The sequence below is a fragment of the Aotus nancymaae genome, unplaced genomic scaffold (genome assembly GCF_030222135.1).
Source record: "Aotus nancymaae isolate 86718 unplaced genomic scaffold, 86718_ANA_hifiasm-v0.15.2.pri h1tg000007l, whole genome shotgun sequence".
Lineage (NCBI taxonomy): Eukaryota > Metazoa > Chordata > Mammalia > Primates > Aotidae > Aotus > Aotus nancymaae.
Window position 1 is genome coordinate 9,368,854 of NW_026988418.1, and position 27,518 is coordinate 9,396,371.

The following is a 27,518-nucleotide window of genomic DNA, read 5'->3' on the forward strand; positions in this document are numbered from 1 at the left end:
TGCCTGTTATTACAAATTCTACCCTTTTACCCTCAAACCTGCCTGGGTACTGAAGGCAGTCACTGGCTTTCTGCTCATCTCACACTGTTTCCTCTATCTTTAGGTCTAGGCACACTACTAATTTGTAGGGTACAATCACAGAAACATGTTCCAATTAAAGTCTCATCTAGACTTGAAGATATAAGCCTTTTGGTCAGCATACATGGAGTAGAAAACTTTGTCCATTTGTTCAGTATGGGAAGTGGGAGCAGAGGGGAGGAAGTCTTTGTGTAGCAGGTGGGAAGCTAATTTTTGGATCAAAGGATTTCCTTATAATACCAAAGTTTGTGACTCTTAGGCCACAGAGAGAATCAGGATCATCTGTGGAAATTCCCACTTCCTTGATTTTTTATTTTGAAATTTTTGAATCTACAGAAAAATGGAAAGAATGGTACAGTGAACACCCATGTAAGCTTTACCTAGATGGACTAATTTGTACATTTGACCATATTTTTTTTCTGTGTATATATATGTATTTTTTCCTGAAGCATTTCAGAGCAAGTCACAGACTAATTACTATGTCTCATATTTAAGTATTTCTCCTAAGATGAAGGACATTCTCCTAAACAGCTACAATATATTATCAGATCTAAGATGTTTAGCATTATTATTATTATTATATATATTTTTTGAGATAGGGTCTCACTCTGTTGCCTAGGCTGGAGTTCAGTGGTGCAATCTCGGTGCACTGCAACTTCCACCTCCTGGGTTCAAGTGCTTCTCCTGTCTTAGCCTCCCAAGTAGCTGGGATTACAGGTGGGTACCACTACACCTGGCTAATTTTTGTATTTTCAGTAGAGACAGGGTTTCACCATATTGGCCAGGCTGGACTTGAACTCCTGACCTCAAGTGATCCACCTACCTCAGCCTCTCAAAGTGTTGAGATTACAGGTGTGAGCCATTGTGCCTGGCCACATCATTTTAATAGTAACGTCTAATAATATAAAGACCATATTCAGATTCTCCTACTTGGTCTCAACATGTTTGTTAAAGCCTCACCTCCTTCCCTTTTAACCTCTGGAACCTAAAATAAACAAACAAAAACGGATGAGTATACCCTACTAGAGATTTTGATCCAGATGTCTCGAGTTAGTCACAGGCTTCTGTATTTTCTTTTCTTGTCTTGTCTTTTCGTTTCATTTCTCTTCTCTTTTTCTTTTTCTTTTCTTTTCCTTTTTGTCTTGACTTCCCTTCCCTTCCTTCCCCTCCCCTCCCCTCCCCTCCCTTTCCTTCCCCTTCTCCTCTCTTCTTCTTTTCTTTTTCTTTTTTTTCTTTTCTTTTGAGACAGGGTCTTCCTCTGTTGCCCAGTCTGGAGTGCAGTGTCATGATCTTAGCTCAACTGCGCCCTCTGCCTTGGGTTCAAGAAATTCTCATGGCTCCTGAGTAGCTGGAATTACAGGCATGTGCCACCTTGCCTGGCTATTTTTTGTTTTTTCAGTAGTGACGGGGTTTTGCCATCTTGGCCAGGCTGGTCTCAAACTGCTGAACTCAAGTGATCTGCCTGCCTTGGCTTCCCTGAGTTCTGGGGCCATAGACGTGAGCCACCATGCCTGGCCTGTATTTTCTTTAAAGTATTATCCTGATTCTAGCATGTACCTCTTTGAGAACTACTGCCACCCTGATAACAGCTGAATGTTTCATTTTAAAGTGGTATGTTGCAGAAAGGATTCCTGGACTGAGGTTCCTGGAACCTAGGCCAAGTGAACTAGAATATTCCTGAATTATTATTATTATTTTAAATTAACAGTTTATTGAGATATAATTCACCCACTTAAAGTATATAGGTCAGTGGTTTTGGTGTGTTTCACAGACATGTACAACCACCACTGTAATCAATTTAACAGTATTTTCATTACTTTAGAAACTGTATTCTTTAGCTATCACCTCCTCATTGTTCCATCCCCCTGCCCCCAGCACTAGGCAACCACTAATCTACTTTCTATCTCTATAGGTTTGCCTATTCTGTATTTTTTATATAAATTGAATCAAATATGTGGCTTTTTGTGGCTGCTTCTTTCACTTAGTCTAATATATTCAAGATTCATCCATGTTGTAGTGTGTCTTCCTTTTTATTGCAAAACAGTATTTTGTTGTATGTATATATTATATTTTGTTTATCTGTTCATCAGTTAATTCATTTCTTTCATTCTTCACCAACTTCATTTTTTTTTTTTTTCTTTTTTGAGTCGGAGTCTCACTCTGTTGCCAGGCTGGAGTGCAGTGGCACGATCTCAGCTCACTGCAACCTCTGACTCCCTGGTTCAAGCGATTCTCCTGCTTCAGCCTCCCGAGTAGCTGGGATTACACGCATGCACCACCACACCCAGCTAAATTTTGTATTTTTAGTAGAGACGGGGTTTTACCATGTTGGCCAGGATGGTATTGATCTCCTGACCTTGTGATCCACCCACCTTGGCCTCCCAAAGTGTTAGGATTGCGGTTGTGAGCCACTGTACCCGGCCTTCACCTTCATTTTCTAATGTCTATTGAGAGGATTTATCTGAGTGCTTATTTTTCCCGTATATGTAGAAATTATGATCCTAATTAGTGATTACCAGGGCATGTTCTAAAAAGGATCATACAATCATATCATTATATGTTCCTAGGGTTGGAGAAGAACTTACGTGGCGTCTTGTTCAAGATGAATTATTATTCTTAAAAAAAAAAATTATATAGAGTGAAAATCTGTTTTTGTTTTCTCTTGTGCTTTTTTTTCCTGAACTATTTATTTTTCTACTGTAACTTCAAGCTGGCTCTTCTCTTTCCATTCTCCTGCCTAGAGATTTTCAATTGGATATTTTATGTTGGGTGGCACATTTGCTAGTTGATATTGAATGCCTGTTTCTGCTTTGACCACCCGTACTGGAATAAATTTCAGTGTTTATCCTGCTGTGACATTTCTGAAAAATCTTAACTAGAATGTATTCTCTTTGGAGTAATGGGCCTCTATAGTACATGGATCCAGCCTCCAAAGAACTTCTGGGTTTGCAGAACAGGATCCACATATAACAGGACAAGCATTTAAAAATAATAAAACATAATATTTAAATAAATATTGTATTGATTATGAGTTAAATGGTAACAAAAAGGGGATAAGAAGTATGCTAGTTATAATTGTTGGGAAGATAACTTGTAGGAGGTTGGACTTAACCGGAGTCTGGGGAGTAGATAAGCAAAAGCCTTAAAGTTGCAAGTATTTTCATTTTGAGTCCATCTAGATGAGGTTTTTATGAAGAGATTTTTGTACTTCTTCATTTTCTAGTGTCTACTGAGACGATTTCTCTGAGGGCTTATTTTCCCCGTATATGTAGGAACCATGATTCTGATTAGTGGTTACCCAGCCATATTCTAAAACAGATCATAGAATCATATTTATATGTTCCTAGGGATGGAGTAAAACTTACATAGTGTCTTGTTCAAGATTAGTTATTATTTGTGTTCTTAAAAATATATATACAGTTAAAATCTGTTGTTAAAACTGGCATAGGAGAAAAACCTGCATTAGAAATCAGAAGATAAAACTCTGATACTGCTATGTGAATCTGAATAAAGACTAAACATATTTGAGCCTCCATTTTTCTCATCTGTAAAATGAAGTTAATTCCTGCTTTGCTTTATTCTGAATGTGTTAACTAGTATCTAGTTTGGATCTTTGCTTTCTGTATCTCTGATGTAAATCCACTTGCTGTATTACCATTTCTAAGACTCACTCTACCTGTCTACTGTCTTTCCATCCCCCAAGCCATTTCTTCCTTGTTCATTTCCTTTTTTTTTCCATAATTGAAATTTTATTAGTAGTGTTGATCAATATACAGACATTTCCATTTGTACACGGTTCTTAACATATCTACTGAAAATCTAAAAAGCCATGTATTGTAATTGTTTTTTAAACAGTTATTTTATTGACATTCCAGCTGAAAATTTGGAGGCAAATTTTCCTTAGGAGGCCATCAAGGGGAAAGTACCAGTATTGTCAAGTGTTACATACATCCTACCAATTTATTAATTCATAATTTAGTAGTATATGTACTACATACTCAAATGTTCAGTCTTTTGTAGCACATTAACAAAATTATCAGGAAAATAAGATTACTTTGAGTAAAGGTGTTACAGAGTGCACACAGTTCTGACAGGAAGAGCCCATGAACAAGGAGTGATTTTTGTTAGGAAACAATTCTTCTAAAAAGCAACATGAGGATAGAAGTAATCTAAAATGTTCAAGCCATGATTACTGGTAACTATTCTAACATGATACTGTGATTATAGCAAACTGGTGTAATCTTAAATTGAATTGGGAATATTTCTTTTCTTTTTTTTTTGAGATGGAGTCTCGCCCTGTCACCAGGCTGGAGTACAGTGGCTCGATCTCGGCTCACTGTAACGTCTGCCTCCTGGGTGCAAGTGATTCTCCTGCCTCAGCCTCCCGGGTAGCTGGGACTATAGGCACATGTCACCACAACCAGCTAATTTTTTGTATTTTTAGTAGAGGTGTGTTTTCACCGTGTTAGCCAGGATGGTCTCAATCTCCTGACCTCATGATCTGCCCGCCTCGGCCTCCCAAAGTGCTGGGATTATAGTTGTGAGCCACTATTCCTGGCTGGGAATATTTCTAACTAAAACAAGAGATATGATATTCTGTTGAATATTTTATCATTAGTTCTCATGTTGAATATGATATATCATTTTGGGTGCCATCTTGTTACTGAATTTCGTTGAGGTGAGATTTTCACATAACATAAAATTAACCATTTTAAAGTGTACATTTTAGTGGCATTTTGTGCATTTGCAATGTGTGCAGCCACCTTTATCAAGTTTTAAGACATTTTCACCACCACACCCTGCAAAAAAAATCCTATACCCATTAAACAGTCATTATTCATTCCACCCTCATTCTAGTGCTGGCAACCACTAATCTGCTTTTCGTATCTGTGGATTTACCTATTCTAATATTTCATATAAATAGAATCATAAAATATGTCATGTTTTGTGTCTTTTTTTTCACTTAGCCCAATGCTTTCAAGATTTTTCTACATTATAGCATGTATCAATACTTTATTCCTTTTTTTTGGCTGAATAAGATTCCATTGTATGGATAAACCACATTTTGTTTATCTGTTTGTCTGCTGATAGACATTTGGGTTGTTTCCACCTTTTGGCTATTTTGAATAGTGCGCTGTGAGTATTTGTGTACACAAATTTGTTTTGAATATTGGGTTTCAGTATTTTTGGGTATATACCTAAGAGTAGATTTGTTGGGTAATACAGTAATTCTTTAACTTTCTGAAGAACTACCAAACTTTTGGTTTGCTACACCATTTTATATTCTTCCCAGAAACATATGAGGGTTTCAATTTCACTACATCCTTGCCAATACTTTTCTGTGTTTTTGGTTATAACCATCACAGTGGGTATTAAGTGATGTTTCATTGTGGCTTTGATTAGTATTATATTTTAAATTTAATAATATTTTAGAACGGTCTGTTGAGGTGACATGGAGTATGCTTTTAAAGGAAATAACAAAACTCCAAGACTTTTATTAGAACCTTTTCTCATCATTAAAAAGATTCTTATTTTAATTTATATTATTTTTAGTTGAAAAATAATTCCATCATTCTTAATTAATTTTTCCATAGATGTTTGTTTTACCTACATCAGTGTTATAAAGAGATTCCAAACTCAGCCACTTCCCCTTTCAGTATTACCTTTCTGCCGCTGTGGTTTTGCATTGTCTACTGTGAAAGGTGGAGATATCTATGTCTATATATTAGTTGGCTTTATTGAGGTATAGTTTACATAGAGTAAAATTCACCCATTTTAAGAGTTCAATTTGATAAATTTTGGCAGATGTATATAGTTGTGTCACCGCCACAATTATGATATAGCTATATATGAATTATAGTACAGAATAGAACAGCATTCCTCAACCTTTTTGGCACGACAGACTGGTCTCATAGAAGACAATTTTTCCATGGATGGGGTAGAGGGGGCTGGGGATGGTTTCAGGATGAAACTGTTTCATCTCAGATCATCAGGCGTTAGCTAGATTCTCATGAAGAGCATGCAGCCTAGATCCCTTGTATGCGTAGTTCACAATAGGGTTCTCGCTCCTTTGAGAATCTAATGCTACACTGCTGATCTGACAGGAGGTGGAGTTCAAGTGGTAATGCTCGCCCTCATGCAGCTCATCTGCCATGTGGCCTGGTCCCTAACAGGACATGGACCCGGTATAGAATATGTCTGCCACCCCAAGTTCTCTTGTGTACCTTTGCTGTCTGTTCTCTCTCCCCAGGCCCAGCCCTTGGCAACTATTGATGTATTTTTTTGTCACTGCAGTTTTGCCTTTCCCAGGATTTCATAGAAATGGAATCATACAGTATGTAGTCTTTTGTGTCTTTTTTTCACTTAGCATAATCCTTCAGAAATTCATCCATGTTGTTTTGAGTATCAGTTTGTTCCTCTTTATTGGTGAAAAGTATTCTATTGGCATGGGTATACAGACTTTCCATTCCCCAGTTTATGACCGTATAGGTCCAGTTTTTGCCTATTATGGAGAGAGCTGCTATAAAAGTTCATATAATTTTTTTTTTGTTTTTGTTTTGGTGTGGAATATGTTTCTATTTCTCTTGGGTAAATACCTAGGAATGGGACTGGTGGAATGTATATTTACCAGTGTAAATTTATCTTTATAAATGTATATTTACCACTGAATATTTGTCTTTTTAAGAAACTGCCAATCTGTTTTTTTTTTTTTTTTTTTTTGAGATGAGGTCTCACACTGTCACCTGGGATGGAGTGCAGGGAGTACCTGGGATTACAGGTGTCCGCCACCATGCCCAGATAATTTTTTGTATTTTTAGTAGAGACGGGGTTTCACCATGTTGACCAGGATGGTCTCGATCTCTTGACCTCGTGATCCACCTGCTTCGGCCTCCCAAAGTGCTGGGATTACAGGCTTGAGCCACCGCACCCGGCCCAATCAGTTTTCTAAAATAGCTATACCATTTTTGCATTTCTACCAGTAGTTGCTCCACATCTTGTGAGTACTAGGTATTATCTTTTTTTTTTTTTTTTGAAATGGAGTTTCACTCTTGTTGCCAAGGCTGGAGTACAATGGTGCAATCTTGGCTCACTGCAACCTCCACCTCCTGGGTTCAAGCCATTCTCCTCCCTCAGCCTCCCAAATTGCTGAGATTACAGGTGTATGCTACCAGTTAATTTTTTAGTAGAGACAGGGTTTCACCATGTTGGTCAGGCTGGTCTTGAACTCCTGACCTCATGATCCACTCGCCTTGGCCTCCCAAAGTGTTGGGATTACAGGTGTGAGCCACCGCACCTGGCTATCATTTTTTAAATTTTAGCTATATTAGTGGATGTGTAGGAGTATCTCATTGTGGCTTTAATTTGCATTTCTCTAATGATTAATGATATTGAATATCTTTTTGTGTGTTTATTTGCTAATCATATATATTCTTTTTTTCTTTTTTTTTTTTTTGAGATGGAGTCTTGGTCTGTCACCCAGGCTGGAGTTCAGTGGCACGATTTTGGCTCACTGTAACCTCTGCCTCCCAGGTTCAAGACATTCTCCTGTCTCAGCCTCCTGAGTAGCTGGCATTACAGGCACTTGCCACCACACCTAGCTAAGTTTTTGTATTTTTAGTAGAGACAGGGTTTCACCATGTTGGCCAGGCTTGTCTTGAACTCCTGACCTTGTGATTTGCCTACCTCGGCCTCCCAAAGTACTGGGATTATGAGCGTGAGCCACTGTGCCTGACCACATCTGGCTAATTTTTGTATTTTTTATAGAGCCGGGGTTTCACCATGTTGCCCAGGCTGGTCTTGGACTCCTGACTCAAGCAATCCTCCTGTCCTGCTCTCCCAAAATGCTGGCTTACAGGCATGAGCCACTGTACCCAGTCTAGAAAGACTCGTATCATGAAGATGTAAATTCTCTCCATTAAGCTATAGATTTAATGCAATCCCAATCAAAACCCAGGTGGTATTTTTCAGAAAATATCAAGATAATTTCAAATGTATGTTGAAATGCAAAGGACCTAGAATAACAAAAACAATATTAAAAAGAAGACCAAAGTTAGAGGAATCAACCTTATTTTATGATTTTGTATAAAGGTACAGTAATCAGGTCAGTATGATTATTGGTGCTATAAGGATAGATATGTAGATCAGTGGAGTTAAATAGACAAATGCGCCAAGGCAATTTACTGGGGGAAAAGGTAGTCTTTATAACAAATGGTTGTTGAAACAATTTGCACAAAAATATCAGCCTCAATACTTACCTCATGCTATAGAAAAATAAATTGACCAAATGTAAGAGCTTAAGTCATAAAGTGTACAGAGGAAAACAGGAGAAAATTTTTGTGATTTTAGGTGAGGCAAAGGTTTCTTGGAGTAAAAAAACCATGACCTATAAAAGGAAAAAGATTGGCTTTTATCAGAAAAAATTTTTTTTGCTCTTGAGTATTCATTTATTCATTCTTAATGGGATAGGGACAAATTGTAGTTTATCTACAAGGGGGTGGAATGATGAGTAATACTTGTGTTAAAGGATTATTAAATAACAGATTTTGTTGTCTGTTTGGGTTTTAATATGTATTACTGCCTTCTACCTTTGGAGGTAGAAATCTAGAAGTCATGATGAGTGATATTTGCATATACCTCTGGTGGGTTTACCCATTAATTTCTACTTTTTTATTCCTACTCAATAAAATATATTTAAATGAAATCATTCTGAATGCCTTCTACTTTATAGAAGTAAATACAAGCTAGGCTGTATACTTGTGTTCCACATCCTACTCCTGTCACTTAGTAATCATATGACTCTTTGCAAATCACTGCACCTCTTTAAGCCTCTGCTTTCTCATCTTTAAAATCAAAATAATGATAAGACTTTCCTCATAAATTTTTTAGGTTGAGATGAGACAATCCACATAAAATAACATAGTGCCAGATTTGTAGTTAAATTTAGAGGCAGCCTAAAGCTGCCTTCTACATAGTGAACTATAACCTAATTTAATATGTAAACTACCTGCAGCCTAACCTGAGAGTATATTCTTGTAACAAATAGCTGAGTCTCAGTCAAGCATAACAGCCAAATTTTCAGCCAATCATATAGACTGTGTATTGCCAAAACATGTTCAAATAAGGCAAACACCTGAACTGCAGCCAATCAGTCTACTTCTGTATGTCATTTCTGTTTCTCTGGCTATAAATATAACCTGCATGCATTAGGGGATGAAACATTCTGAACTGCATTTAGTACTGAGTGGTAACTGGTTCATTAATCTCTTTGTTTTTTTGAGGCAGGGTCTTGCTTAGTCATCCAGGGTGGAGTGCAGTAGCACGGCTCACTGCAGCCTGGATCTCTGGGGCTCAAGTGATGTTCATGCCTCAGGCTGCTCCCTCCTCTATCTTTCCCAGTAGCTGAGACCACCGTTTTCATTTTCTTATTATTTGTAATGGGGGCGGGGGGTAGGGGCTCCCTGTGCTGCCCAGGCTGGTCTCAAACTTCTGGGCTCAAGCAGTCCTCCAGTCTCTGCCTCTACCTCCCAAAGTGCTGGAATTGGAGGGGTGAGCCACCACACCTGGTGAATCTGTCTTTTGCTCAATTAAATCATTAAATTTATCTTAGGTTTTTCTTTTAACAATATGAATAAAATATGTATTTTTTTCTTTTTATTAGGTACTTCAAGTAGTTATTAGTAGCAGTGATACCATAAGAAATATTTTATATATTTCTTACCGTATAGGCCCGGCGCAGTGGCTCATGCCTGTAATCCCAGCACTTTGGGAGGCCGAGGCAGGAGGATCGTGAAGTCAGGAGATTGAGACCATCCTGGCTAACATGGTAAAATCCTGTCTCTACTAAAAATTAACTGGGCGTGGTGGTGGATGCCTGTAATCCAAGCTACTTGGGAGGCTGAGGCAGGAAAATTGCTTGAACCTGGAAGGCAGAGGTTGCAGTGAGCTGAGATGGTGCCACTGCACTCCAGCCTGGGCAACAGAGCAAGACTCTGTCTCAAAAAAAAAATTTACTGACAGCGGTATAGGTTCAGAAAGAAAAGTTTTATTAGATAGAACACTGCAGCAGAGTGCAGTACAATGCTTCATTCAGCAAGAGAGGACTGAGTGTGTTGCAGTAGATTTTCCTTAGGGGTATTTATGGACCTTAAAGCAGGACATTAAGGATAATTTGGACCATATTAGTTACGTAGGTCATGATAAATCATTACATTTGTAGACATTTGGGTGCCTTGATGTTGCAAGGGTTGCACAATGAGTTTCAACATGCATGCATTCTGGAGATGTATAGAAATTCTAGTTACTTACAAATTTTGGGGAAAGAAGCCTGGTACCAGATGCTGGCTTTAGATAATAGAGAAGTCTTAATTACTTTTGAATTTTTCAGGTAAGGAGTTTTGCCTCTGGATGATCTGCTTGGTTGCCATTAGGTGATCTTTGTATTCTTCCATGTTGAACTCCCAGGCTCAAGTGATCCACCCTCCTTGGCCTCCCTAAGTACTGGGATTATAGGAATGAGCCACTGGACCTGGCTAGTACTTTTATCTGAAATTGGGAATACAAGAAAAGGAACAGGTTTTGGGGAGAAAATTAATGAGTTTGATTCTCAGATGATGACAGCTAATCTGGTATACATATCCTTTTAAAAATAATTATTGATATGAAATTTACATAACAAAAATCAACCATTTTGAAATGAACAATTCAGTGGCATTTAGTACATTCACAGTGTTGTAAAACTACCACCTCTATCTATTTGCAAAACTTGCCTGTTACTATAAATTTAAACCTTTTATCCATTAAGCCCTTTCTCCTCATTCCCCCTTCCATACAATCTGCATCTCTATGGGTTTCTCTACTCTGGATATTTTATATAAACAGCATTATACATATGTGACCTTATTAGCATAATGTTTGAATGTTCTTTCACATTCTAGCATATATTGGTACTTTATTCCTTCTTTTGGTTGAATAATATCTCATTGTATGCATCCAAAACAACTTTCTGTCCATTGATGGATATTGGGTTGTTTCCACCTTTTGGATACTGTGAATAGTGCTGCTATGAATATATGTGTACATATACTTGAGTACCTGTCTTCAGTTATTTTAGGGATATACTTACGGGTGGAATCATAAAGACATATGGTAATTTAACTTTTTGAGGAATTACCAAACTGTTTTCCATAGTAGCTAACCATTTTACAGTCCTACTAGCAGTGTACCGAAGGTTTCAGTTTCTCTCTATCTTTGTCAACTTGTTATATTCCATTTAAAAAATTATTGTTTAATTATACTATCCTGGTGAGTATGAAGTGGTATCTCATTGTGGTTTTGATTTGCAGTGCTGTAATAACTAATGATGTTGAGCATCTTTTAATGTACTTTTTGGGCATTTATATATCTTATTTAGAAAAATGTCTGTACAAGTTCTTTGCCCATTTTTAATTGAATTTTTTTTGTTGTTGAGTTTTAAAAGTTTGTTATATATTCTGGATATTAGACCCTTAGTTTTATGATTTGGAAATATTTTCTCCCATTCTGTATGTTATCTTTTTAGTTTGTTGATAATGTCCTTTGAAGTTTAAAAACGCCCTTGATGAAGTCTAACTTATCTGTGTTTTTCTGTTGTTGCTTATGCTTTTGGTTTCATATCTAAGAATCCATTGCCAGCTCTGTTTTCTTCTATGAATTTTATGGTTTTACCTCTTCTATTTACTTCATTGACTCATTTTGAATTAGTTTTTATATTCAGTGTGAGGTAAGAGTTTATTTTTTTTGCATGTGGATATCCACTTTTTAGGTGTCTTTTCAGCAGTTAGATGTCCAGAGTAAAGTAGAACAGTTTAGGGCTATAGTTGCAGACTTGGAAGCTGCGGATTAAATCACCATGAGAGAGAGTACAGGGAAAGAAAAGGAATGTAGGGTAGCATGAAAAAATTACATGTGAAAGGGTAAATAGTGTTAGACACCGAAGTATTCAATTTAGTAAGAAGTATTGCAGTTTAGATAAAGTACCTTCACTGCCTATTAACTTGAGAACTGCTGTCCTTTTCACTCTTGATTTTTCTTTTTGTAAGAGGAACTTGTTTCTAATGCCATCTAGTGTCTTTCTAAAGGTATATGAGTAATGTTAAGAGGTTTTAAAATAAAAGTTGTGAAATTTCATGAGACTTGAGCAGTTTATTAGCAGTCTTAGCTTACTCTCAAGAGCATTCTTAAGAGAGAAGTAAAAGAACACATTAATTACTTTGCCTGAACAAATTTGGAGCTGAATTTCATCTCTTTTGTGTTAATTTGTAAAGAATTTAAGATATATAACCTTAAAAATAGTAGCATCTGAATTTTTTTTCTTCTCTTGAATTTGTCTTACAAAAATTATAGACAGCCTTACTTAATTTTTTTCTTTTTGAGACAGGGTTTTACTCTGTCACCAAGGCTGGAGTGCAGTGGTGCACCCTTGGCTCACTGTAGCCTTAACCTTCTAGGCTGAAGTGATTCTCCTGCCTCAGTCTCCTGAGAAGCTGGGACTACAGGCATGGGCCACCATGCCTGGCTAATTTTTATTTTTATTTATTTTTAAATTTTTATTTATTTATTTATTTTGAGACAGAGTTTCACTCTTGTAGCCCAGGCTGGAGTGCAGTCGCGCAGTCTCAGCTCACTGCAACCTCCACCTCCCGGGTTCAAGTGATTCTCGTGCTTCAGCCTCCCAAGTAGCTGGGATTACAAGTGTCTACCCAATGCCTGGACAATTTTTGTATTTTTTTAGTAGAGACAGGGTTTCACCATGTTGACCAGGCTGGTCTTGAACTCCTGACCTCGTGATCCACCTGTCTCAGCCTCCCAAAGTGCTGGGATTACAGGCGTGAGCCACCGTGCCTGGCCAGAATGGCTATTATTAAAAGGTGAAAAAATAAGAGATGTTGCCAAGGTGGCAGTGAAAAGGGAACACTTACACACTGTTGGTGGGAGTGTAAATTAGTTCAACCATTGAGGAAAGCAGTGTGGGGATTCCTCAGAGAGCTTAAAAGCAGAACTGCCATTTGACCCAGCAATCCCATTACTTGGTATATACCCAGAGGAATGTAAATTATTCTGCTATAAAGACACATGCACATGAATGTTCGTTGTAGCACTGTTCACAATAGCAAAGACATAGAATCAGCCTAAATTAGTGACAGATTGGATAAAGAAAATGAGGTCCATGTACACCATGGAATACTGTACAGCTATGAAAAAGAACGAGATTTTTTTTTTTTTAGCAATATGGATGGAGCTGGAAGCTATTATCCTAGGCAAATTAACGCAGGAACAGAAAACCAACTACCACATGTTCTCACTTATAAATGGGAGTTGAATGATGAGCACTCATGAACACAAAGAAGGGAATAATAGACATTGGAGTCTACTGGAGAGTAGAGACTGGGAGGAGAAAATTAACTATCAGGTACTAGGCTTAATGCCTGGATGATGAAACAACCTGTACAACAAACCCCCATGACACAAGTTGACCTATATAACAGACCTTCACATGTACCCACCCCGCAACCCTGAATCTAAAAATTTTTTTAAAAAGTGATTAAGGGTAATTTCTTTAGCTTTACATTAATGGTGGGTGTTGAAAGTTGTTTTATGTGTGATTACTTCAGGTCTTTTCATAGCACCTGAGACAGCCATCTTTTCCTCTGTCACTATTTGCGTGGGAATTGGCATTGTTTGCTTTGTACGTTTAGGATTGTGTGATGGTTAATACTGAGTGTCAACCTGATTGGATTGAAGGATACAAAGTATTGATCCTGGGTGTGTCTGTGAGGATGTTGTCAAAGGAGATTAACATTTGAGTCTGTGGCCTGGGAAAGGCAGACCCACCCTTAATCTGGGTGACCACCATCTAATCAGCTGCCGGCACGGCTAGAATATAAAGCAAGCAGAAAAAATATGAAAAGACTAGACTGGCCTAGCCTCCCAGCCTACATCTTTCTTCCATGCTAGATGCTTCCTGTCCTTAAACATTGAACTCCAAGTTCTTCAGTTTGGGAGTCTGACTGGCTCTCCTCAGTTTGCAGACAGCCTATTGTGGTACCTTGTGATTGTGTGAGTTAATACCTACTAAACTTTCCTTTATATATATCTCTATCATGTTAATTCTGTTTCCCTAGGTAATCCTGGCTAATACAGATGGTATTGCTTCTGCTATGTCCTCTTTGTGTACTTTATGGTTTGTAAAGGAGGTTGAAAGAACAAAGCTCTGTTTTCTTGGCCTGTTAACTCCTTATATCAGGTCTTATGTTCCTTGTTTTCACTATTTTTATGCAGTTAATATTAAATGTGAGCCCACCATTTTAAAGTATTATACTGGTAACTGTACATTATTAAAAAGAGTAAGATACATACCTCATAAGTTGCTTCATCTAGATCTGTTTCTTCTTTTTTTCCTGTACTTTGCCTAAGCTTAATAAGTCTGCCTTTTTTTGTTTTCTGCCTCAGGATTTCCTGATTGATATTTTATATTTGTGAATACATTTAACAGTTTAGGTACTTAAAAAAAAACTCTCTTAGAGTGTTCATCTGATTTCTCATATTTGCAAAATTGTTTTACCCTATAAAGTGACATCTTTTTTAGCATATACTGTGGTGTCTTTCAGAGAGAGAGAGAGACCAGAGAGAAATCACAGTTTGTTACTGTGTTTAATGAGAGAGAATTGTCGGAAGAATTGTGAGTTAAGATATTCTGTCATTAATATATGTATCATATATATAATAAACAGTTTATTAGTAATGCAAACTCTGAAAGGTTAAACTGAATTTATTGTAGTTCATTTGGTTCTGTGATCCATTTGAAACCAATTTGCAAATTTTCAGCACAAATTGCTTATTACATATAAACATTTATCTGTTTTCAGGACCTGGGAAATAATCTTGCAAGAATGTTGTAAAGTCAAAGGTAAATTGACCATAGATAGTACCAGTTCTAAAAAAGTTTTAAAAAGTAAATAAAAAAAGATAAAAGAGGCCAGGTGCAGTGGCTCACGCCTGTAATCCCAGCACTTTGGGTGGCCGGGGTGGGTGGATTACCTGAGGTCAGGAGTTTGAGACCCGTCTGACCAACATGGTGAAACCCCATCTCTTAAAAAAAATAAAAGTTTCAAAAAGTAGATAGTACCAGTTCTTTGGCAGAGAGATATAAAAGGGAGATAACATCAATATAATTGTAATTTTGAGGATAATATTATTTAGATATACCTTTAAATTGGGGCCATGGCATCTCTGGGCTGTAGGGTCCCTTTCTAAATCTTACCTGGTTTTAAGTTAGTAATGAGAAATACTATATCCACATTGTTGTCTGGATTTATATTCATTTAGCAGACATATTTCTAGTTCCCATGAGGTATCAGTAATTGTGGTGAATGCAGGAGAAATTAAAAAATATAAGACATTGTTCTTGCTCTTAGGGAACTACTTAACTAGTAATTGTATGATTGCCATAATAGAGAACTGTATGAGGCATAATTTGGTCACAAAAGAAGCAGTAATTAGTTCTGGATGTGGGTGTGATTTAAAAGCTCAATAATGATAATGCTTAAGCTGAGTTTTAAAGAATGATTAGAAGTGAACAGGGATGTCAGGAGTGTTTGTGAGGGAATAAATAACTTTTTGTAGGAAATGAAGGAAACCTTCGTGGAAGAGGCAGCATTTGAGCTGGGCTCTAAAGGATAGGGAAGATTCAGAGTGGAAGATTGAGCCTGGGTAGGGACTTGGCCTTTCTGGAGTAGAGAACATGCAGTAAAGGTATGGTTGTTTAAAATCTTAGAAACAGCATGTAGTTCATTGAGGCTGAAATATGGAGTTATTTACTCATACTGTATATGGCAGTCATTCTGCCTAGTGCTGGCTGAATCTCAGTAAACAAAACAGACTCAGTCCCTGTCTTCATGGAGCCTCAGGGAAGGAGTGGAATGGTAGATAAGATTGTGAATAGTAGGTTGAGTAGATAGGATTAAATAGTAAATGAGTTTGAATATTAAGTGGAGGCGTTAGGACTTAATTTTTAGGTAGTGAGGAGACATGGAGGATTATTGAAATGGTTGAGAACGTTTGACTATGGCACTGAAGAGAGAGTAGAGTGGAGGGAATCTTGTTTAGATGTGATAGATGGAGTTAAAGGATAGTGTGTAAATAATAAATAAGTTGGGCCAGGCGCGGTGGCTCACGCCTGTAATCCCAGCACTTTGGGAGGCTGAGGCGGGTGGATCACGAGGTCAAGAGATCGAGACCATCCTGGTCAACATGGTGAAACCCCGTCTCTACTAAAAATACAAAAAATTAGCTGGGCATGGTGGCGCGTGCCTGTAATCCCAGCTACTCAGGAGGCTGAGGCAGGAGAATTGCCTGAACCCGGGAGGCGGAGGTTGCGGTGAGCCGAGATAGCGCCATTGCACTCCAGCCTGGGTAATAAGAGTGAAACTCCGTCTCCAAAAACAAAAAAATAAATAAAAAATAAATAAATAAGTTGGCTGGTGAGGAGAGAGATCCGTCTGTTTAGTGCTCAGAGAATGTTTTTTTTTTTTCTTCTTTTAAGACCGAGTCTCACTCTGTCAGGCAGGCTGGAGTGCAGTGGCGCAGTCTCGGCTCACTGCAACCTCTGCTTTCTGGGTTCAAGTGATTCTCCAGCCACAGCCTCCTGAGTAGCTGGGACTACAGGCACATGCCACCACGCCCGGCCAATTTTTTATATTTTTAGTAGAGACGGGGTTTCACCCTGTTAGCCAGGATGGTCTCGATCTCCTGACCTTGTGATCTGCTTGCCTTGGCCTCCCAAAGTATTGGGATTACAGGTGTAAGCCATCGCGCCAGGCCGAGAATGTTTTTTGATCTGATGAGGGCTTTTGTGTCTGCTGGTGTTCTTTACTCTCTGGTTACCTTTCTTGCTTTCCTTATCAGTTGTCTCTTTCACTTTCATTTATTTACCCAGCCTTATTCTGTCCCTTTTTCCTAATTGACTTATTTATGAAATTTATTTTAGATTATTATCTGGGACTAATTAATAGTTATCTTTTGCTTAGAAACCTCTAATGACAATTATGCTTAAAGTCTTGATGTATCTCAGAGAATGATTCCATTAACCAATAAACAAGAATGTGGTAGTCAGGATAGATCTGGGAGAAAAAGAGCTCTAAGTTTGAGGTGTCTATATATTATACAGATGGTTGACCAGTAAGCATTTGTATTTAAGAGCTCAGGAAATTTGTGCTAGAGATGTAGATTTAAGAGTCAAAGATTCATCACGTATGAAAATGGTAGTTGAAGCTATGAGTGTGGATGAGTTCACTCAAGGAAGAACATGAAGGGATTAAAAAACAAGGACACACCTTTGGGGGAACCCTTCTTCTGTTAGATGGTGATCTTCTTTAGGACAGAGATCATGTGTTTTTCAATTTAATAAACCTTTTTTGACTCCTATATGCCAGGCACTGGGTGCACAGAGAAGAATAAAATGTGATCTTTGTGCTTAGCAAGATCCCAGGCTTTCAGGATGAAGAGAGATGTGTAGTCAGCAGTGCAGAGCAAAAGATACTCTAGGGGATGAAGATAAGCTGCTCTTGATTCTTGCATCTTCAATATCTGTCCCGTTACTACCATCAGTATGATTGGATAGTTAGCTTTTTTGCTCTTATAAGGAGTGTAATCAATTTGTGGAATGTTTTATATTGCTGTATTTAAAGAAGAAACCAACTAGTCCTTTCAACAAATTAGTTGCTTTATATGTATATTGTCCTTGATTATATTTTTTCTGTAGACTAATAGTATCAAATGGAATAAAAAGCATGTTTGCCACTATGCTTTAAATGAAAATGCCTGGAGAATTGTAAGTAGGAAGATGTTTATTGAAACATACCATATAATTGCTTTTAATGGGTGATAAGAATTGATTCCCCTGCCCTCTTTTATTCTTTTGGCAACATTATTTAGCAAATATTTATTTAGTACTTCTTACTAGCGTATATGGGCATTGTTGATTATAGAGGGGTTTGTTTCCCTTGTGGAATTTAGAGCTTCATGGAGTGTCAGATATTAACTCATTTTCTAAGGAATAAGTTATAGTCAGCGTTTATATAATTATATAGCTGTAAATAGCAATGAAAGATTGAAGTTATATCAATGATATCAAAGAACCACACAGTGTTTAAAATGTGTTATACTACAAATAAAATGAATCTGGGTGTTTTGTTAAACTGGTATTTCTGTATGAAATTATGGTCCATCTCTTCTGTACAGCTACTTGTGTTCTGCATTATTAATATTTATGACAGTAAAACTTTGAGACATTTTATTGTGTATTCTATAGTTTTTCAGTTTAGGTTCCTGATTATGAATGCAAATATGAATTGCTATATTGTGCCTATTAAAGAAATTGATGGGTATCTAATCTAGCCTTGTCACTTTGACTGATTCTAGCTCCCATTATCAGCTTGTGGTAGCAGTCTGTTAGCTGCATTGTATTGAAGGGCCTCAGCTGTTTTCCCTTTAGCACAATTGTTGATGTAAATGAGAAGCATGGCTCATTGGCATTTTAGAATATCAGTTTCATGGAGAAAAGAGTAACATGCCTTGAACATAGGATACACAATCCTTTTTGTGCTTAAAGTGTCATATTAGAAAACTCTTTAGATTTATATTTGGTATTGTTTTACTTGGCACTTGCCTATTTGTATAGAGAATAGCTTAAGAATAGTCATATCCTTCCCTTAGAAGTAATGAAGACATTCTCTAGTATTTCCATATCAACTAGCATTGTTTGTAGTAGAACCAGCTGTTTATGGCATGAGTAAAAGTGTAACATTTGTGAGGTTATATCCTATGTGCTAGGGACTATGCTGAGTATTTTGAAATGTAGTAATTGATTTACTGCTTTTATTAGCCCCATGAAATAGGGTTGGTTACTCAATTAATGTGTAAGTGGAGGAAATGGAGGTTCAAAGAAGTTATGCAATTTGCCCAGGTTCACACAGATGGTTCATGATAGAAGTATGGTTTCAGTCTGAATCTCTTATACAGAGACAGTGCTCTTGATCCATCTGATGATATGTTTGTCATTATTTTGTAATCACTTTATCTGGGAAACTTCTGTCTTGATTTCACTTGAACTATTGTTGAGAAATTGTGGAGACACTTCTTCAGTGTTCTGACAACCGCTTTTTTCATCTGAAACCAGATAGAAAAAAGATAGAATGTTAGAGCAAAGTGGATTAAACTAGGCATCCTGTATTTTTATTTGCCAAACCTAGCAACCCTAAACAGGAAGGAACCTCAGAGCAGTAGAATCAAGAGACCTGGTTGGTGTTCAAATTTTGCTGCAAATTGGAATCATCTGGGAGTCTTAAAAAAAAAAATACTGATGCCTGACTCCCAGTCCCAAATTTAATTGGTATGGGGTGTGTCCCAGAGATCAAGATTTTTTTAAAGCTCCCTAGTTTGATTCTCATGTGCAGTAAAGTTTGGGAGGCTTTAAAGGACTTTAAAAAAATCTGTACATCATAGTTTATTTACCTCTTTCTCTCTTAGTAATACTACAAATATGCTGTTATAAGTATCAGTGTTCACATATCATTACATACTGATGTTTATGTCTAAGACAGAGGCTCTGAAATGGGATTGCTTTACAAGGCTGCATTCATATATTATTTTAATAGGTACTGTTGTTTTTAACAGTTTACCTTCCACCTGCAATACCTAAAAGCATTTCTTTCTTTTCTACATTATTAGATATTAAAACTCTTACGATTTTTGTATTTCTTTTTAAAATCTTGGCTGAGTGTGGCAGCTCATGCCTGTAATCCCAATGCTTTGAAAGGTGAGGCAGGAGCATCGCTTGAAGTCTACCAAAAATAAAAATAAAAAATAGCCAGGCATGGTGTCATGTGCTTATAGTCCTAAGCTACTGAGGAGGCTGAGGTGGGAGGACTGCTTGAGCCAAGGAGTTCAGGGCTGCACTGAGCTATGATTGCACCATGGCACTAGAGCCTAGATGTTAGAAAGCAAGACCATGTCTCTAAAACAAGAAAACAAATTATTTCATTCATTTAATACATTTAGTCATCTATTAATAGTCTGAAAAAACCCTGTTTTTTTTTTTTTTTTTTTTTTTTTTGTGACGGAGCCTTGCTCTGTCTCGCAGGCTGGAGTGCAGTGGCCTGATCTCCCCTCACTGTAACCTTCGCCTCCCAGGTTCATGTGATTCTCCTGCCTCAGCCTCCAGAGTAGCTGAGACTACAGGCGTATGCCACCACACCCTGCTAATATTTGTATTTTTTAGTAGAGGTGGGGTTGGCTAGGCTGGTCTCAAACTCTTGGCCTCGAGTGATCTACCTGCCTCGGCCTCCCAAAGTGTGGGGATTACCGATGTGAGCCACTGTGCCCAACTGAAAATCTATATCTTAACTGGGGTATTTAGTCTATTTACTTATTTGTGCTTACTGATATATTGGGATATTTATCTGATGTTTTATTTTGTACTCTTTGGCCTGCCTTTTCTGTTTTCTTTTGTATTGATAGGTTATTTTTCTTTTGACTTCCCCAACCCCAACTAGTTTAGAAATTATACACTGTTCCTTTTCTTTTAGTAAGGTTAACCTACTACTTGCAACATGCACATTATAGCTTGGATATTTTTGTTGTTTCTCTGTTATATTTAGGTCAAGTTTTATTTTATATATTTGTGTCCATAGTAGACTCAGTTTGTGATGTTGAGATGATATGGTTTTAAGTCACCTGCACCAGATATGAAATCATCCATCAAGTATTTTTTATTAGGTGTCAACTATATTAAGTCACTATAGTTTTTGCAAAGAAAGGCTAAGAGGAGAATTAAATATTTATATCTTCATTTAGATTATAATTTCTAAATTGGAGTATGTGATGAATATACATGGAAAGCTAATCAGCTGTTACTGGTACCATGGAGTACAACATGGTAATAGGGTTCCCCATATCCTTATTTGAAAACCTTGGAGGGAGATATATTTTAGAATTCAGAATTCTTTTGAACTTTAGAAATAATGAGGTACATATACAATATATTGCTTAACACCTTTAACAGGCAGTAAGGCAGTACCAAGTCATCAAACAATGGTATTTCTTAAGCAAAATATACGAATATTTATGCATAGTGGGATAAATATTAAATAGTCTTAGGTCAATTTTGTTGCTAAATTTATTTCAGCATCAAAATTGCTTGAAAAAAAGATTTTTAAAAACAGCTTCTTAGATTTTGGAATTGGGGCTAAAGGATTATGAACCTGCATATTGCCAAATGACTGGTTACATAGATTATATAGTATACTTAAAGAATTTGGAAAACTAGAAATCTTTGGGGTACAACAGGTAAGGAAAAAATGGCATCAGGAAATAACATGAGCTAGATTTTGGAGAATGGACAGGATCTGAATAGCTAGAAGGAATTCGAGAATATCTGTCTTGTGAGAATAGCTAGGATAAGAACAGGGGGCTAAGAGGAGATAAACCGAGTTTTGAGACCTGATTTTGTTCCTAATAGTTTTGTGACCTTGAGCATACAGGCATTTCTTTTTTTCTTCTTTTTACTTCTTTTCCTTTCTTCCTTCTTCCTTCTACTTCCATCTTATTCCCTTCCCTCCTTTTCTCTCTTGGTTCCATTCCCTGCTTTCTGCTTTTCCTTCCTTTCCTTTTCTTCCCTTACCACTTCATGTTATTCTTTTATAAAAGAAATATGATGTTTGTGAAGTACCTTGCACACTATTAGGCATGGAGGGTCCTAGTAAATGGTGGTTATTGTTTTAAAGGCACTTGACATTTAAAAAAGGGTTTCATGTAATTTCTCTTACTTATTCTTCAAGGCAGCTTGCTAAAGAACATACTTAATTGTTATATCTGATTTATAAATGAGGAAACTGTGACATATTGAGAATGTATTATTCAATATGAAATTACTCATGAGTCATAGAATTGGGATGCCAGTGCTTTCTGTGTTCTGTCACAAATCCCTGGACAAAGTATTCCTTTCCCTTTTTCATCTATCATTTCAAGAGGTTCTCAAAATATTCTTTGGCATCAGCTGGGCAGGGCTATGTGATTATGGTAATATTAATATTGGCTGTTGACTAGAATTTTCTCATTAGATCACCCCTGCATAGGCAGGCTTCTGTCTTAATGAAGGTGGTGTCAGTCCTTAAAGGCAGCATTTGGAGGTTAGAAAGTGAGTCTAGGAAAGAATCAGGATATCATGTAAAAGTGTAAAAGTCTAAGTTTCACCTCAAAACTAGATTTCATTGGATAAAGATGCCAAATGATAGCCATCAGCAAGTATAAATGGTTCTGATATTGTTTGAAATTCTAATTATGTATACTTTTCTGATCCTGCTGTGGGCCTGAGTTTTTGAAAGCAGAAAGGAAGATGAATTCCCTTCATAATGAAAAAGAGTACACAGTTTATATCATAGGAGCTCACTGTGCTGGAAAGACAGTTTTCATGTTTTCACTAAGTAGATTTAGAGGCTTCTGTAGCTTCAGTGCCCTGTTAGGGTTGGTGCTGAGGCTTAGGTGGCTCACAAAGCAGTATTTCCCACCATTCCTCAAGGCAGATATACCTAACACTGTCATCAGCTTTCCAAACTGTGTGGATTTACATATGAAGAATAGAAAAGTAATTTCTCTAGCCTGAACTGTTCTAGTAGCTGCTGCTTTTTTTTTCCTAGTAGCTTCTTATTTAATCTTTCCACATCCACTTGACCTCTTTGCAAATCATTCTCCACAACATAGCCATTTAGAAAACTGTATGTCAGATCACATAATTCTGTTGCTTAAAAATACCCAGCAGCTTCCCTTTACACAGACTGTAAAATCTATACTTGGTATAATGGCCTACCAGGTACCACTATGATCTGGTCTATATTTACTTTTCTGAATTCATCTTATACAATATGCTCCCTTCTTACTGTATTCTATCAGTATTAGTCTCTTGTTTATTCCATGAGTATTGCATGCTTGCTCTCACCACAAAAAGTCTTTGCAGTTTATTTTCCCCTATAACCTGATATACTCTGTTTCCTCATCTTTTCATGACTGATTCTACTTTTCAGATTTCAATTGAAATGTCATTATTCCTCCTTCCCTGTCACACAGTTTTCTTCATAGCAGTTATCAGTATTTGTACTTATATTTTTATTCACTTATCTTTTTATGTTTATGTTTGAAAGAGGTCTTATATTTGTCTTGTTTGTATCTTTACATTTCGCAACCAGTATAGGATCTGGCATTGAATTAAGGGACATTTTAGATTTTTATATTAAAGCATTTTATTAAAATAATTTGTGCTGACTGTGATGGCATATTTGAAACTCCGTCTCAAAAAAAAAAAGAGGATGCTATGAACATGCATGCACTATTCTTTGTATGGACATTCAATTTGTTTTCTCTTAGATAAATACCTACGAGTGGAATGGTGGGATCCTATATATGGTAGATATATGTTAAGTTTTTAAGTAGCTGCCAAAGTGTTGTCAAGTAAATTTTATTTTTCCAATGGCTAATGATCTTGAGCTTCTTTTCATGTATCTGTTTGCCATTCAGATAACTGCTTTGGAGAAGTGCTTGTTTAAATCTTTTGCCCAAGTTTTAATTGGGTTGTTTATCTTACTGTTAAGTTTTGAGAGTTCTTTGTATATTCTGGATGCAAGTTCTCTTTGTCAGATATGACTTGCAAATATTTTCTCTAACACTGTGTGGCTTGTTTTCATTTTTGTAATGTGTTCTAATATTGAAGTTCAATTTATCAGTTTTTTTCTTTTATGGATTGTGCTTTTGATATCGTATCCAAAAAATCTTTGCCTAATGAAGATCACAAATGTTTTCTTCTAGCATTGTTATAGTTGTAGGTTCTATATTTAGGTATATGGTTTATTTGGAGTTAATTTTTATATATGATGTGAGATGGGGATTTAAGTATATATATATATATTTTAAAGACGAGGTTTCACCATGTTGGTGAGGCTGGTCATGAACTCCCGACCTCAGGTGATCCGCCCGCCTTGACCTCCAAAGTGCTTGGATTACAGGCGTAAGCCACCACGCCCAGCCAAAGTTTATATTTTTTGCATGTAGGTATCCAGTTGTTCCAACACTATTTTTAGATATGTATGTATATATTTACTTATTTTAGATACAGGGTTTTACTTTGTCACCAATGCTGGAGTGCAGTGGCACAATCATAGCTCACTGTAGTCTTAAACTCCTGGTCTCAAGCAATATTCCTGCTTCAGCCTTCAGAGTAGCTAGGACTACAGGCACCTGCCAACACACCTGGGTAAGTTTTTGGAAATACCCAGCATGCCTGGGTATTTTGTAGAGACGGGATCTCCCTAGGTTGTCATGGATGGTCTCAAATTCCTGACCTCAAGTGATCTTCCCACCTCAGCCTTCTAGAGTGCTAGGATTACAGGTGTGATCCACCATACCTGGCCCCAATACGATTTGTTGAAAGGATGGTCCTTTTTCACTTAATTGCACCTTTGTCAAAAATCAATTGACTATATAGTGTAAAGGCCTACGTCTGAATCTTTATTTTGTTCCATTGGTCTATTTGTCTTGATGCTGAAATTATGCTATTTGATTATTATAGTTCTATAAGTCTGGAAGTCAGTAGTTTAAGATCTCCAACTTTATTTTTCTTTTTCAAAGTTATTTGGCTATTATAGGTTCTTTGCATTTCATATGAATTTTAGAATTGACTTGTCAATTTCTGCCACACACACACACATAAAAAAAAAAAGCCTGCTAGGGTTTTGATTGGGATTGCATTGAATCTGCAGATCAATTTGGGGAGAACTGACAGTATTGAGTCATGTGATCTGTGAACGTGGTACATTTCTCCACTGAAAAAGTCTTTAATTTCAGTTATATTTTGTAGATTTTGGAGAATAGGTCTTATGCATCTCTTATCAAATTTATTCCTATTTCATTTTTTGATGGTATTTTAAATGTCATTGTTTTAAAATTCTTAGTTTCTGATTGCTTGTTGCCAGTGTATAGAAATATAAATATTTCTTCATACTGGTTATATAGCCTACAACCTTCCTAAATTCACTTATTAGTTCTAGTAGCTTTTTTTTGTTGATTCCATTAGATTTTTTTAATGCAGATGATCATGTCATCTGTGAATATAATTTTACTTTTTTCTTCCTAATTTAGATGCAAATATTATTTCTTTCTTTTCCTTGCTTTATTGTAATGTCTAGAAGCTCCAGTGCTGTGTTGAGTAGAAGTGATAAGAGTTGGCATTCTTGCCTTGTTCCTGATCTTAAAGGGGAAAATACTCAGTCTTTCTTTTTTTTTGTAGATGTCCTTTATCAAGTTGAGGAAATTCCTTTCTTAGCTGTTGAGAGTTTTATCCGGAATGGATTACGTGTTTTGTCAAATGCTCTTTCTGCATGTATTGAGATAATAAGATTTTTCTTTTTTAATCTGCTAATTTGGTGAAATATTGATTCCTCCCCGCCCCACCCCATTGGCTGACTTTTAAATCTTCATCCAGCCTTACATTTCTGGCATTAACCCCCTTTGGTCTCAATATATCATTTTAATGTATTGTTGGTTCCAATTTGCTAAGACTATTGAACGTACGTTCTTGAAGGATATTGGTTGGTAATTTTCTTTTTTTGTTATACCTTTTATCTGGTTTTGGAGCCATGATAATGCTGATCTTATAAAATGTGTTGGGAAGTATTCCCTCCTCTAAAATATTTGAGAAGAGTGCATAGAATTGTGTAGTTTTTTTTTTTTTCCAATATGTGGTAGAATTAATTATTGAAGCCAATTGGACCTATAGTTTACTTTGTGGGAACATTTTAAAACTGTAAATTCAATCTCTAGTAGATATTAGGAAATTCAGACTTTCTGTTTTTCTTGATGAGGCTTTGTAATTTATTTCTTTCAAGGAATTTATCCATCATCTGAATTGTGAAATATATTGATTTGAGAGATATTGCTTATCTCACCTTTTTTTTTTTTTTTTGGCGGGATCGGGGGTGGTGTCTCACTCTCTCAGCCAGGCTGGAGTGCAGTGGTGTGATCTCAGGTCATTGCAACCTACGCCTCCTGGGCTCAAGCTGTTCTCCTGCCTTACCTTACCGAGTAGCTGGGATTACAGGTACTCACCACCACAACTGGCTAATTTTTGTATGTTTAGTAGAGATGGGGTTTCATTGTGTTATTCAGGCTGGTCTTGAACTCCTGACCTCAAGTGATCTGCCTACCTCGGCCTCCCAAAGTGCTGGGATTACAGGCGTGCGCCACTGCGCCCAGCCTCACATTTCTCATATATGATATTTTTCTTCTTTTTTTTCTTGATCAATCTGAACACAGGTTTATCAGTTTTCTTGAGATCTAGCTTTTGGTTTAATTGATTTATCTAAAAATTTTTACTATTTTATTTATGTACTTGTTTATGTGATTTCTGTTGTATTGATTTCTGCTGTCTTCATTATTAATCTCTTCCCTCTGTTTACTCTAGATTTCATAGTTTCTTAAGGTAGAGGCTGAGGTCATTGAAATAAGTCCTTTCTTTTGCAGTATAGCTGATTAGTGGTATACATTTCTATGTACTGCTGCTTTAGCTGGTTCCCATGTGTTTTGACATGTGTGTTTTCATTCTTATTCAATTCCTTTTGATTTCTTTGAATCATGAGTTATTCATGTATGTGTTATTTAGTTTTAAAGCATTAGGGAATTATTCATATCTAAACTTTTGTTAGAAATTTCTAGTTTACCTCCATTGTGGTCAGTCACATATATGACTTTAGTCTTTTTAAAGTTATTGATTCTTGTTTTATGGCCCTAAATATGGTCTGTCTTGGTAAACATTTTATATGCACTTGAAAAGAATACACATTCTTTTTGTTGTGTGAGTGTTTTACAAATGTCACTTAGGTCATGTTGGTTGATGGGGATGTTCAAGTATTTTTTGTCTTTACTAATTTACTATTTACTATATCAGTTGTTTAAAAAGGTTTAGAATCTCAGGAGGAACTGGATGTGCTCCTTCTGTTATGTTTTTATTTCTTAAGTCATTAATGTCCTAGGTTTGATTTTACATTAACTATATCACTTGAAGCAGATTTTACAATAAAACTCATTTTAATTTTAAGTCTTCTAGCCTTTTAAGACAAAGGAGATGTGTTAGGAATTAGAATTGAATGATAGAATTGTAGTTTCTATAAATGTTTTGAATTAATTATGTCAATATTTGGGTTAAAAGGACTCCTTTGTCTTTTCGGGCATTGGAATGTGACTGTGTGTCTTTAATAGGGTTTTAGTTTTGTTCATTAGCAAATGATGGAGAAAACAAAACCTATTCTAAAAGTAGACTACAAAGGGATATAGAAGTGATTTTTTTTTTATTTTTATTTTTT

At 36.7% G+C, this 27,518-nt stretch overlaps 1 protein-coding gene across 4 annotated transcripts in view; it reads left to right on the forward strand.

The window, feature by feature from the left end:
• MAST2 (microtubule associated serine/threonine kinase 2) overlaps nucleotides 1-27,518 on the forward strand; it is a 232,577-nt gene that overhangs the window by 38,870 nt on the left and 166,189 nt on the right. The window lies entirely within an intron of this gene.